Here is a 14416-nt window from a genome sequence, read left to right as displayed (position 1 = left end):
CCATCAGAGACTTTACCAGTTGAGCTAACTGGAACCCATAATTTATTTCGTAATCTATAAGAGCATCCGTAGCAGATGTTGAAAAAATTATGTCATTTTACCACACCAAAGGCCTACTTTATTATTTTACCACATCATTTTACAACATCTCATTTATCAGATGTTTTATAATTCAATCCTATACATTAAAATAATATTTACTACACATTAAAATAACATATTATCTCCTCCCCCATTATCATCATCAACAACAACAACAACAACCCACACCACAGATCAACTGCCACAACCCACAACCACCGGCCACCCCCACAGATTAACCACCGACCACCAATATCAGCCATTGCTACCAAAAAAAAAAAAAAAAAACTCAAACAAACACTACAACCAGTATCAGCCCCTACACCAAAAATTAAAACAAACAACCACCAAAAAAGACAGAGAGATCGGCGAGATCGGAGCGGCGATGACGATCAGCGATGATCGGAGTGGCCTCACCCATGCTGCTTGCACCAAAATACCCATGAACACCAGCCAATCTCAACACCAATTCAGCCCAAGCCAAAATACCAATCACCCACAACCAATTCAACCTAAGCCCCAACCGATTCAAGCCACGACTCCACCATTGAAAGACCAACTACCACCGGAACTGAAACCCAAACGACTGAAGAGGGAGAGACAACTAAAACCCAAAACCGATCTCAAACACAATCTCCACCATGACCCATACCCAAAACCGATCTCCATCGTGACCTAAACCCGATCTCCACCATGAAACCCAGCCAACACCCAAACAACCACCACCAATCCGAACCTAGCAACCACTGAAACAACCCACCACTTTAAACCCAGTAACCACCAATTTCAGCTTGTGATAATGGCCACCTTGCCTTGGAGCTTATTGTTTGAAGATGTGGAGTGTGTCACTTTGTTCTTTCTCTGTTGAGGGAGGAGCTGAGTCTGATGTGAGAAGGAGCTGGGTCTGATGTGAGAAGAGAGAAAAAATCAAGACCAGAAGTGAAAGGAGAGAAAACCGAATAAAAAACAATATTTCAATTTACCATTTCTGTCCGTACCGTTGCAAATTTGCAACGGTACGGACAGAAATGGTATAATTTTGGCACATATATAACATCTGATGGGAGGTATTTTTTGTGTTTGGTGTGGCAAATGTGCCAAATATTTGGCATTTGGCACGTTTGCCACATCTACTGTGGGTGCTTTAAGAACAACCATAAATGTTATATAGAAACAATCATAAATATAAATTTTGTCGTACCAAAATGAAAATAATACAATTTTTCTCAAAAATTCAAAAGGCAAGTCAATGAAAATATTCATTTTTAATAAAATTTATTTATAACATTTTGTGAATCATTAAAAAGAATATAAATTTTGAAAATTATTCTTTTAGTTTTAAACAAACTTTCTTAAACCTTATTTTTTCTGCCTATAATCCAAAACACCAAAAAACGTAACTAAAAAATTAATAAAACTTAACAATGATTGTAGGGGCACAATTTTGGTGGCCCAATCCTTGTCGGTTAAGTCTTGGCCCAAGAAGTCCCACACAATGAATTTTTTTGTAGAGTATGGGCTAAAGAACTTAGTTTCAGTTAGCTTAAACGGTTTGTTGCATGGGTTAAGGGAATACAGAAATAAGGACGAAAAATGCCACTGTAAAGAGAGGTCTCTCACAAATGATGAGGCATAAAACTTGATTAATGGACACAGATTAATGCAGTAAGATTTCTCTATAGTGTTCTCTCCTTTTTTTCTCTGTCCCTTCTCTTGAGGGACTTTTTACATATTATATAGGCCCTTTCATATCATCTGGGTTTTACGCTTGTTGATCATCCAAACCCCTACTTGAGCACCTGTCCCATTAGACACCCCTATCAATTCTTTGTGAGTTGCGGTAGTCAAGGTAGCACTGTTCAGGGGTCTTCTCTTCATTAATGCAGCCAGGAGAGTAGTTGTAATGCATTTAATGTGGTGGTGGCAGCCTTTGCTGAGATATCTCGGGTTTCCTTCCTTTTTACGTATTTGGAAGATGAACTGTAGTGGCTTGGATGCGCCTTTGATCTGGATTTTGCAGTATCCGAGGAGAAATTACTCCTCGGACATGTTCTCTTTGCCCCAATGGGCCTAAATAAGGATTGCTTGGGCCACGATGTCTCCTCGGACGGGCTTCGTTCTCGGACGGGCCTAGGGCCCAGCCAGCCTATTATTTTGGGCCGATCCCCACAATAGCCCCTTAAAACTCCGATTTTTGATCTCCTTCCGAGAAGAAAAGTGGGGTTTTGACATTACAAAGGATGGAATTAATTAGATCCTGATTCACGCATGTGGGGGAAACTACTTTTGACATGCTACAATTTACGAGGCGCAGCTATTTACTCCAGGTGGCTTTGTGTCTCCCTTATCCAACGGCGAGGCGTAGATCTAACGGCTGACATTCTTCCCTGAATTCTTGAGCGGGAATGATTTCCTTTTTTCCACCTAGCTATATAAAGCCCTAGAGAGGTTCATTTTTCTTTTTTATCTGCATATTAGAAGTCCAGAGAACTCCAGAGAACTCCAGCACCCAGAAATTTACGAGCACTTTCGACCTCCAAATTTCTGTAGCCATTTCTGCAAAGCATCCTTCCTTGAAAAGATTTCCACGCATCTTGTTGATCGTTTGTGAAGATACTCGTAAGTTCGGCTCGTTTCGTTGCTTCGAATTTCTCCTCGGCTCTCAATTTTCATCTCGGTTTTCTTTCTGTCCCCCCAGCTTAGCTTAGATGGGTAGATTCAAGGATCTAGTAGATACCCCAGCTGCCATGGAGGCCTTGAGGGCAAAATATCATATCCCACCAGGTGTGGTTCTGCGATATTGTCCCCTAGAAGGAATATTAACAGATAGAGATATGGGTCAAGTCGTCATTCCTATGATTGCTTTCATAGAAGGGGGAATGACACTTCCCATGTGTAGGATTACCCGGGACTACTTGTACCACCATAGGTTGACACCGCATCAGTGCGCTCCAAACATGTTCAGGGTATTAGGCTGCGTAGATGTTCTGAACGAGCGGATGAGTCTAGGCCTTACCTGGCACGATGTGGTTCATCTGTACGAGTGCCATTACATCGAGAAGGGAGGGTATTATCTTAAATCTCGATCCGAGGTCGTTAGGCTAATCTCCTGCCTCCCCATATCCAATAAGACTATGAAGGATGATTTCCTCATTGCCTCAAGAGAGTGGAGCGATAGTTTTCATTGTCCAACTCGGGCAGGAATTCTAGGTGCGGCGCCTTTAGGGCCAATCCTTTAGGGAGGGGGCTTAGCTCTTTGGATTCATTCCCTTTTTTGCTTAAGAATCAAAAAATTTTATAACTTAACTCTAATCTCCTTCTCGGCTATTTTGCAGATAGAGCTTAAGTTGCTCCTAAGCTGAGCCACGTAAACGTTCAAGCCTTGAACTATCTGTTGAGGTCAGAGCTCTACGTTACCGAGGACGGGCAGCTACGCGCGGCTCATTTGGTTTTGGGCTACCAACCCCTAACCCGCTCTTTCCAAGCCATTGGCCACGCCATAAGAGCTGGTAGTCCAAGGTTAGCTAGGATTGACGTATCCAAGCCCGAGTTTTTGGCTCGACAAGATCTCAAGCCTGTCGTGTTACCTGGCGTTCGGAATCCTCCACCAGTTGCGCAATTGCCTCCACCAGACAATCTTGAGGTTGCTGCACAACCTGAAGAAGAAGCTAAATCATCTCGTCTTTCTCTAAAGGAGGAGATAGACGAGTTCTACTTCGAAGAAGATATTCCCAAAGCTCCTCTGATTGAGCTTTCTGATCCTAAGGAAGAGTAGGATCGAAATTCAGTGGTCGGCGCGCCAATAGTTATAGCATGCTCGGAAGACTCCTCAGATGAAGAGGTAGATAATATGGCCTCTGGCAAAGGAAAAAGCCTTAAAAAGTTGATGGCCACCCGAGGCAAGGGTCAATCATCCAAGGCTGGTTAGCTCAGTCGCAGACCCCTGTTCTTCCTCTGGTCGCTCCTCAGCTCCCGTCTGATCTCGGCCTTAAGGTTAACCCGGACCTAAAGAAGAAAAGGCCGGTTGACACCCCTAAGGAAGGCGAGGTGGTCCCCTGCCCGGTCAAGCAGCAAAAAACCACCCGAAGGCAGAAGAATAAAAGGGCTTCCTCTGTAAAAAGCCGGGAGGAAGAGAACTGGGCCGAAGTGCGTGTTAATCCACACACTTGGAGCCCGAAGCTGGAGGTAGACGGGGTCACTATCCCCTATACTGCCTCGGTCCGAGAATACAACAGGGGTCGAGCAGGATACATAGCTGAGGCCCTGGAGCAGCCAGTGCTCCTTCCTCAGGACATGGAGGCCTACAGGCGATTCTCCCAGCCCGAGCTCTTTCTATCCCTCAAGAGGGACCTTGCAATGGTAAGTGACTCTTCTATCCTTCCATTAAATCATTAGAACTTGTTGCATTCTAACACATTGTCTTGTTGTTTTGTGGGCAGATCACTCAGCAGGTGTTTGTGGCCGAGGAGTACTGCCGTAACAACCGCAACTTAGCTGAAGCTGAGGCTCAGTCTCGTGTCAAGGTTGAGAAATCTGTAAGGTCCCTTAAGCAGGAGAATTTTAAACTCTCAGAGAAGTTCAAAGAGTCAGAGAAAGCCCGCAAGAGCACCCTGGCCGGGCTAAAGAATGCTGAAACCCAAGCTGAAGACCAGCACCAAAAATTGTTCGTGACCGAGACCAGCCTTGCCACTGAGAAGCAAACAGTGTTGGATCTCAAGGCCGAGCTACAGAAAGCTGAGGAGGAGATCCGGCTGGCTAAAGAAGAGGCTCAACTAGTTCGGGAAGCGGTCGAGGCTGAAAAGAAGGCCTCTTATCAGCTTGGGGCGGAGGAGACTGAAGCCAGGCTCTCTGAGGAGCTTCCAGAGGTATACAGGGATTACTGCAGCATCTCATGGGCTCATGCTCTTGATGCTGCAGGGGTTCCTGCAAACTCGGCCTTGAGGTTGCCCGAGAAGGTCTTCTTCCCTCCTGAGATCCGAGAGATCCCGGACGGTGCCCCTGAAGCTTCTGAGCAGGCCCTGGTTATCCCTGATGCCATCCCTTTGCTTGATAATGCCAAGGATCTTGCCAAGGAGTCCGTCTCCAAGGGTCTTGGGGCAGATTCCCAAGCCAAAATGGTTCCTCCTCCTCAACCAGAGCTGAAAGAGAATTCTCCTGCTGAGGCTTAGCCTGTAGGGTTTTTAATTACTGTATTTCATTTTTTTATTTTAGAACGGGAGTTGTCTTATTTTTTTTTCTTTTGTAAAGACCTCTCTTTGTATTGACTTCGGCTTATTGATATAGAATGTTCTTTTTTCCATTCTCTTTTGGTACTTATGATTGATGTTGATATAATTCCATTATTTTGTTCAAAGCTAATACAGTTCCTCTATTTAATGTTTGCAACAATATAAACAAATATAATCGAATGAGAAAAGGCAATGCCGTGCGGCGAACTTAGAACAATAGATGCCCTTATACTAAACTACGCACGTACCTTAAAATCGCACAACTGTCCCAATTTGTTAATTTCCCGTAAGTCCGTGGTCTGAAGAGCCATGCTGGACTTTAGTTCTGTCTAAAACTTGTATAGACGTCATAAGTTATTAATTTCCCCTAAGCCTATGATCCGAAGAGCCATGCAGGCCTTAGGTTCTGTTTAAAACTTGGATAGATGCCATAAGTTATTAATTTCCCCCAAGTCTGTGGTCTGAAGAGCCATGCAGGACTTAGGTTCTGTTTAAAACTTGGATAGATGCCATAAGTTATTAATTTCCCCTAAGTCTGTGGTCCGAAGAGCCATGCAGGACTTAGGTTCTGTTTAAAACTTGTATAGATGTCATAAGTTATTAATTTCCCCTAAATCTGTGGTCTAAGGAGCCATGCAGGACTTAGGTTCTGTTTAAAACTTGTATAGATGCCATAAGTTATTAATTTCCCCTAAGTCTGTGGTCCGAGGAGCCATGCAGGACTTAGGTTCTGTTTAAAACTTGGATAGATGCCATAAATTATTAATTTCCCCTAAGTCCGTGGTCTAAGGAGCCATGCAGGACTTAGGTTCTGTTTAAAACTTGTATAAATGGAAATGGACCAATGGGTATGCGATGATCATGGAACAAAACATAGGCAGAGCTATTTTCATTAATAATAATATCTTCTTAGATTATTTACATTCCACGGGCGAGGCACAGTTTTTTCATCTAAGTCTTCTAGGTAATAAGCATATATTCCGGCCACAGATGTGATGCGATACGGTCCTTCCCAGATGGGTCCTAGCTTTCCCCAGGAAGGGTTCTTAGCGCTGCCGAGAATCTTCCTCATTACGAGGTCGCCTGGACTTAAAGGTCGCAGCTTTACATTAGCATCATATCCTTGCTTTAGCTTCTGATGATAATAGGCCATATGGATCATCGTTTTTTCCCTTTTTTCCTCAACTAAGTCTAGACTTCTCCCCAGTAACTCGTCATTGTTTTCTGGGGTAAAAGTGCTAGACCTCAATGTGGGGAAGCTGTTCTCGATCGGGAGTACGGCTTCGGCCCCATAAGTCATTGAAAAGGGAGTTTCGCCCGTTGACCGTCGCGGCGTCGTTCGATAGGTCCATAAAACATGCGGGAGCTCTTCCACCCATCTCCCCTTTGCATCATCTAATCTCTTTTTCAAACCGCTCACTATGACTTTGTTCACGGCCTCAACTTGCCCATTTCCTTGGGGGTAGGCGGGAGTGGAATATCGATTCATGATGCCAAACTCGTTGCAGTATTCCCTGAAGTTCTTACTATCAAATTGAAGACCGTTGTCCGAGATGAGGGTGTGAGGAGTTCCAAAACGTGTAATAATGTTTTTCCAAATGAATTTCTTGGCATCCACGTCCCTGATGTTGGCCAAAGGTTCAGCGTCTACCCACTTGGTGAAATAGTCGATGTCGACTATTATGTATCACTTATTCCCTGCTGCTTTAGGGAAAGGACCGACAATATCAAGACCCCACTAAGCAAACGGCCAGGGGCTGGAGAGGGGGTTAAGGACTCCTCCTGGTTGGTGAATATTTTGGGCGAATCTCTGGCATTGATCACACTTCTTCGCATATTCTTGGGCCTCTCTTTGCATGTTCGGCCACCAATATCCTTGGGTGAGAGCCCTGTGCGCCAACGATCTCCCTCCTGTGTGACTTTCACAAATCCCCTCATGTAGCTCTTCAAGCAAGGACTCGGATTCCTCTGGGTGTATACATAACAGGAACGACCCAGAATAGGAGCGCCGGTATAGCCTGCGGCCTTCTGATAACCAAAACCGAGGAGCATTCCTCCGTATCTTCTCGGCTTCCAGGTTTCCTTCTGGCAATGTATCGTCTTTGAGGAAGTTCACTATGGGATCCATCCAGCTGGGATTCTTTCTAATCTGATGGATCCGAACTGTCTCTCTACCGGTTGAACTTGTCTGGCATAAATCCTCACAAGGATTATTTGTGGCAGATCATGTGCAGAAGACGTGGCAAGAGTGGCCAGCGAATCCGCATGTGTGTTCCCACTTCTAGGAATATGCGTCAAGTTAAAGGATTCAAAGTCTGGCTGCAGGCGTTTGACTCGACCGAGATATTCTTGCATTCTAGCATCTCTAACTTCTAACTCACCCATCACTTGGCCAACGACCAATCTGGAGTCCGAGAATGCTTCCATTGCCTTTCCGCCCAATTTTTGAACCATCATCATTCCTTGAAGTAAAGTTTCGTACTCGGCCTCGTTGTTCGTAGCCGAGAACGCGAGTCTTAGCAATTTTTCAATGGCAATACCTTCGGGCGATATTAGAACTAGCCCAATTCCAAATCCTCTTTGGTTGGCCGCGCTGTCCACGTAGACTTTCCAACGCAAGATCTCACGTGCTGAGATTGTGTCAACCGATTATCCATCCATGTCTTCCTTTTCGGTTATTGTTTCTACGGAGGGTTCAGCGAATTCTGCAACTAAGTCCGTGAGGACTTGACCTTTGACAGAGGACCTAGGCATGTATTTAATATCAAAGGCCCCCAAAAGTGCACTCCACATGGCGATCCTTCCTGTGTAGTCGGCGCTTCGAAGCACCAATCGAAGGGAAAGCTGGGTTAGAACAATGACCGTGTGTGCCTGAAAGTAATGGGGGAGTTTTCGTGTGGCATGCACCACTGCTAGAATTGTCTTCTCCAATGGTAAGTAACGCACTTCAGCCTCATGTAACGACTTACTTACGTAATACACTGGTCGCTGTACTCCGTTATCATCCCGTACCAGTACCAGGCTTACAGCATGAGGGGCTACCGCTATGTATGCAAACAGTACCTCATCCACCTCAGGGTTAGACATAATAGGTGGTCGCGACAAGTATTCTTTGAGTTGCTGGAAGGCCAGGACACAATCCTCCGACCACTCAAACACTTTACACTTATTCATTAAGAGGTAGAAAGGTCGGCATCGGTCTGTAGATCGTGATATGAACCAGTTCAATGCCGCGATCATGCCAGTGAGTTTATACACCTCTTTCGGATTCCGAGGAGCCTGTAGGCTATTAATCGCTTTGATTTGATCTGGGCTTACCTCTATCCCTCTGTGAGTTACCATATAGCCTAGGAATTTCCCAAATCTAACCCCAAATGAACACTTGGAAGCATTAAGCCGCAACTTATGCTCCCTTAAGATGCCAAAGATGATCTCCAGGTCTTTCACGTGCTCGGACATCACCTTACTTTTTACCACCATATCATCTATGTAGACTTCAATAACTTTGCCTAGCTGAGGTTCGAACATTCTTGTCATCATCCTTTGGTAGGTTGACCCTGCGTTCTTTAGTCCAAAAGGCATCACCTTATAGTGATAGTTTCTGACGGGTGTCATGAACGCCGTTTTCTCCTGATCCTCTAGTGCCAGTGGTATCTGATGATAGCCCTGAAAGGCGTCCAGGAAGCTCATTTGAGGGTGGCCTATAGTCGCATCTACCAGTCGGTCAATTCGAGGTAATGGGAATGGGTCTTTCGGGCATGCCTTGTTCAAATCTGTGAAGTCCACGCAGACTCACCACTTCCTCGTTTTCTTTCTTACCACCACCGTATTTACCAGCCATTCGGGGTAAAAGACTTCTTTGATAGCCCCTGCCCTTTTCAGCTTTGTCACTTCGTCTCTAACGGCACTGGCATGTTCTTTCGAGGGACGTCGAGGTGGTTGCTTCTTCGGAATGGAGGATGGGTTCATATTCAAGTGGTGACAAATGAGATTAGGGTCAACCCCCAGGGCATCATAAGCGTTCCATGCAAACACATCAACATTTCTCCTCAGAAACCCGACCAGCTCCTCTTTCTCTTGAGGAGGCAACTCCGAGCCAACCTGGAAAAATCTTTCTGGGTCCTTGTCAACGATAAACTTTTCCAAACTTTCACACTTTATCTCTTTGGCTGGCCCGCTAATATGCCCCGTCGAGGTGGCTGGTTGCTATAAGTTTTCAGGAGCCGAGGACTCGGCCCTAGACCGACGTGAGATGGCGGCCACCATACATTGCCTAGCCATGGCCTGATCTCCACGAATCTCTTCCACTCAGCCTCAGAATGGGTATTTCACCTTTTGGTGAAGTGTGGAAGACACAGCCTCTAGGGCATGGATCCATGGCCTGGCCACTATCGCCATGTAGGGCGAGTAGGCATCGACCACGATAAAGTCCACCTCCACTACCTCTGACCCAATCTGGATGGGTAATCTGATCTGCCATTTTGGTACAACTGTCTTTCCCTCGAAGCTGATAAGGGGAGAGTCATAAGCTGTCAAATCCTCCGGCCTTAAGTTCAGCCCCTTGTATAGATCAGGGTACATTACCTCTACCGCGCTGCCCGGGTCTACCAGTACCCTCTTCACATCAAAACCTCTGATCCTCAGTGTAACTACTAAGGCATTGTCGTGAGGTTGGATAGTTCCCCTCTTATCTTCGTCCGAGAATCCTAATATTAAAGGGCTTCCCTTTTTAAACCTTTTACACTCTTTTTCCCTGTCCTCGGCAGAGAGTCGCGCTACGGACAGCACCCTGGAAGGAAATGAGCCGGTTCTTCCTGGGGCAGCGAGGATGACATGTATCATTCCTGTGGGAGGCCGTAACGACACATCTTTTCGAGGTTCTTGCATTGCCTGGCTCAGATGACCGTTGGAGGGGTGCAAAAGGTGACGTAACCTTCCTTCTCGAACCAACTGATCTAGGTGGTTCCACAGATTCCTGCAATCCTCAGTGGCATGCCCATGGTCCTAATGATAGTGACAATATAGGCTTTGGTTGCGTTTCGAAGGGTCCCCAACCATTTTTCCCGGCCATCTAGAGAAGGGTTCGTTCTTCACTTTCTCCAGAACTTGTTGTACTGGCTCTCTGAACACGGCATTAACCGTCTACATGTTGCTTTGTCTAGCCTGTCTCGAAAAATCTCTCCTCGGCTGGTTATGGTTATATCGTTCCGACCTGAAATCATTCCCTTTGGGGGGAATGATCTTCTCCTTTCCCCTTCCTTGTAGCTGATCTTCTTCCACCCTTTTGTACTTGTCAATTCTATCCATCAACTGATGAACGTTAGCAACGGGTTTACCAGTGAGAGATTTCCTTAAGCCATGCTCGGTGGGGAGACCGCTTTTGAATGTGCTGATAGCGACATCATCGTGGTTCTCATCCAGCTCGTTATACATCTCCCAATATCTATCCAAGTACGCCTTTAGGGTCTCTCCTTCGTGCATGGATAAAGACAATAACAAACTTAGGGGTCGAAGGACCCTGCTATTGGTAATAAAGCAAGAACAAAAAGCCTAAGTGAGCTGCTTATAGGAGCCTATGGAATTTGTCTTTAGACTGTTGAACCATCTCATCGCCATTGGCCCCAAGCTCGATGGGAAAACTTTGCACATCAGAGCCTCATTTTGGGAGTAGATGGTCATTCTTTGGTTAAACTGGCTTACGTGCTCCATCGGGTCTGCTCGGCCATTGTAGATAGCAAACGTTGGTTGATTAAAGCGTCGAGGTAACTTAGCCCCTTCGATTCTGTGCGCGAAAGGTGATCTGGAGATTTGATCTAATGCCTTGTTCATAGCGTCATTTCCCAAACCCTTACTAGACGGGCTCTCATACCTTTGCACATGGTGAGACTCCTTCTCATAAGAAAAGGTCTCACTCGGGGGTGTTCTCGACCTCCGTCGATAACTCATGTCCTCCTCGTTAGAGGATGCATCTGAGCTGGGGGGAGATCGCTTTCGCTATGCACGTCGCAACTTTCTTTTCAGGTCATCTATCTCTTGCTGCATGGCCTGATGATTGTTTCGCCTTTGGGATACGTGACTACCTATTTGGGTATGACTTTGGCTCGTCTGGGTAGTATGTACGCTTCCCTCATGATTCCTTCTGTTGCCTGGGTTGGCAGGATTATTTTGCCGCTGAGACTCAATGAGTTCTATCTGTTGAGGGTTAGCCTAGTGAGGATTCTCCTGGTGTGGACCTAGTTCTGCCATGCTTAACCGTTGTGCCTACTGACACCTAAATTCTTCCCATAGACGGCGCCAATTGTAGAGGCACAATTTTGGTGGCCCAATCCTTGTCGGTCAAGTCTTGACCCAAGAAGTCCCACACAATGAATTTTTTTGTAGAGTATGGGCTAAAAAACTTAATTTCAGTTAGCTTAAATGGTTTGCTGCATGAGTTAAGGGAATACAGAAATAAGGACGAAAAATGCCACCGTAAAGAGAGGTCCCTCACAAATGATAAGGTATAAAACTTGATTAATGGACACAGATTAATGCAGTAAGATTTCTCTACAGTGTTCTATCCTCCTTTTTTTCTCCGTCCCTTCTCTTGGGGGACTTTTTACCTATTATATAGGCCCTTTCATATCATCTGGGCTTTACACTTGTTGATCATCCAAACCCCTACTTGAGCACCTGTACCATCAAACACCCCTATCAATTCTTTGTGAGTTGCGATAGCCAAGGTAGCACTGTTCAGGGGTCTTCTCTTCATTAATGCGGCCAGGAGAGTAGTTGTAATGCATTTAATGTGGTGGTGGCAGCCTTTGCTGAGATATCTCGGGTTTCCTTCCTTTTTACGTATTTGGAAGATGGACTGTAGTGACTTGGACGCGCCTTTGATCTGGATTTTGCAGTGTCCGAGGAGAAATTACTCCTCGGACATGTTCTCTTTGCCTCAGTGGGCCTAAATAAGGATTGCTTGGGCCACGATGTCTCCTCGAACGGGCTTCGTTCTCGGACGGGCCTACGGCCCAGCCAGCCTATTATTTTGGGCCAGTCCCCACAATGATTAATTGGACTAATTAGGAAATCTAAAAAATTAATTGTTGTTGATAATATATTAAGGTTATTTTCTTTGCAAAATATGTAATTTCATCCACCAAAAACATATTATTTAATAAAAAATTATTAGCAAAATCTAATAATTAAATTTCTATACATGCATTGTTATAAAATAATAATAACAATTAAAATAAAATTGCAACAGCTAAAATTTATCACCCATCTGATTATTTTCGTTTGGCTAACCCTTACTTTTCTCTAAATAAATGGCATTATAGAGTACTTCTAATACAACTATTAAGAATGTTTTGTCCACCACAAAGGATTAAAAAATAAATAAAAATTAGTAAAGTCTCATAGTTTAACATTTAAATTGAGCACTATAAAAAATCATGCTATGTAATAGAATAAATATCAAATTATCCAAATCATACTATGTAATAGAATAATATTATATTTTTATATGCTATATTTAATTTTTTATAACGCAATAGGATAACATTTAACAACCAAAGAGACAACAAAAAAAAAAACAATTTTAAAAACAAAACTAAATCACATTAACCCAAAGTAGAGTTTTAAAGAATATAAAAAATTATCAACCTAAAACAGAGATGCAAGAAAAATAAAAATAAAAAATCCACCAAAATATTGCAAGAGAGAGAGAGAGAGAGAGAGAACCCTTTTTTTGTAAGGGAAAACTATGCGGGGATGGAACAAAAGGTAAAAAAAAAAAAGCCAAAGATTGTGAAGGAGCAGAATAATTCTTCACTATAATCTCAATTCCTAGGTAATTTATAGGAGACTAAACTCTAAATTAACCCTACAATAATAAACCATAGTTAATTGAATTGTACTATAAGCACAAATTAGGACTCTTGATTTTGCACCATAAGGATTGGGCTTGGGTCTTGATTATAATTGGGCTTGATACCTTTAACAAGAGCCTTTCACTATTTGGTATTTACTAAACAACGTCATTTTACTTTCTATTATTGAAGGGAAATGCTAACAAATGCTCTTAGGCATTTGTTAATAATCCATTTAAAGAAATTTTTTATGGGAAAAGAAAAAAAAAGCAATTAATGTTTTGACAGCTTTTTTCATTTCCCATAAAAGTGATGTCAAAACTTTTCTAAAATGAATTATTAACTAATACCCTAAGGGCACTCGTTAGCATGACCCTTAAAGGATTATGTATATTCACAATTTTAGTTACTGAATTACAACAAAGTAGTGTAGCTGCATAGCAAGAGGGTATCTTACGAGATGCGTTTATGAGATGTAATGACCCCGCCTGCTTTGGGGCCCATACCCCTCACAATTTTGTTCTCTCCCCAAAGTACAATATCTACACAGTTGAAGTAGGGTCGTTACCATGTGCGGCTCTAGGTGCAATCTAGGGGGTTCAAATGAACCCCTTGAGCTGGGCCTATATATATATATATATATTAATTTTTTTTATTTGACCCTCCTAAAATAAATTTTGAACCCTCTAGGCCTAAATTTTTTTTTAAGCCTAACTAAAATGAATTTGAATATGATCATCTTGACAATATCTTGGTCTTTTTAAACACACACACAAAAAAACACCCAATAACAAACCAATTTGATCTAAAATATTGGAAGGGGGGGGGGGGGGGGGGAATAGTAAGCCTAATAGCAAAAGTATAAATTTGTTCATCTTAAATCTAAAAAAAAATCATTTAGATCTTAGCAAATTGAAATAAACTAATACATAAAAGTTTATTGAATTTAGATCTCACTTGGAGTTCACTTAACAACAATAATTCATATGTTGATTGTATTTAAAAACAATATATAGATTATTTTCAAGATTTAATCTTAGCAACAATAATTATTATCTTCATCATATTAATAAACAATATGCAAAGAACTAGTTTATCTTATATGAGAAACGCTATGTTCATGATACGCTCGTAATAAAGCTTAAGTGGCAAATTGTTACTAGCTGTTACTAATAAGAAAAAAAGTAATTTCAGTAGTGAGTTTAAATTAGAACTAAAAACAACTTATAACCTAAAATTTGTTGGAAAAGTGCTGTG

Source organism: Quercus robur, chromosome 8, assembly GCF_932294415.1.
Source record: "Quercus robur chromosome 8, dhQueRobu3.1, whole genome shotgun sequence".
Classification (NCBI taxonomy): domain Eukaryota; kingdom Viridiplantae; phylum Streptophyta; class Magnoliopsida; order Fagales; family Fagaceae; genus Quercus; species Quercus robur.
This window is presented reverse-complemented; position numbering follows the sequence as displayed.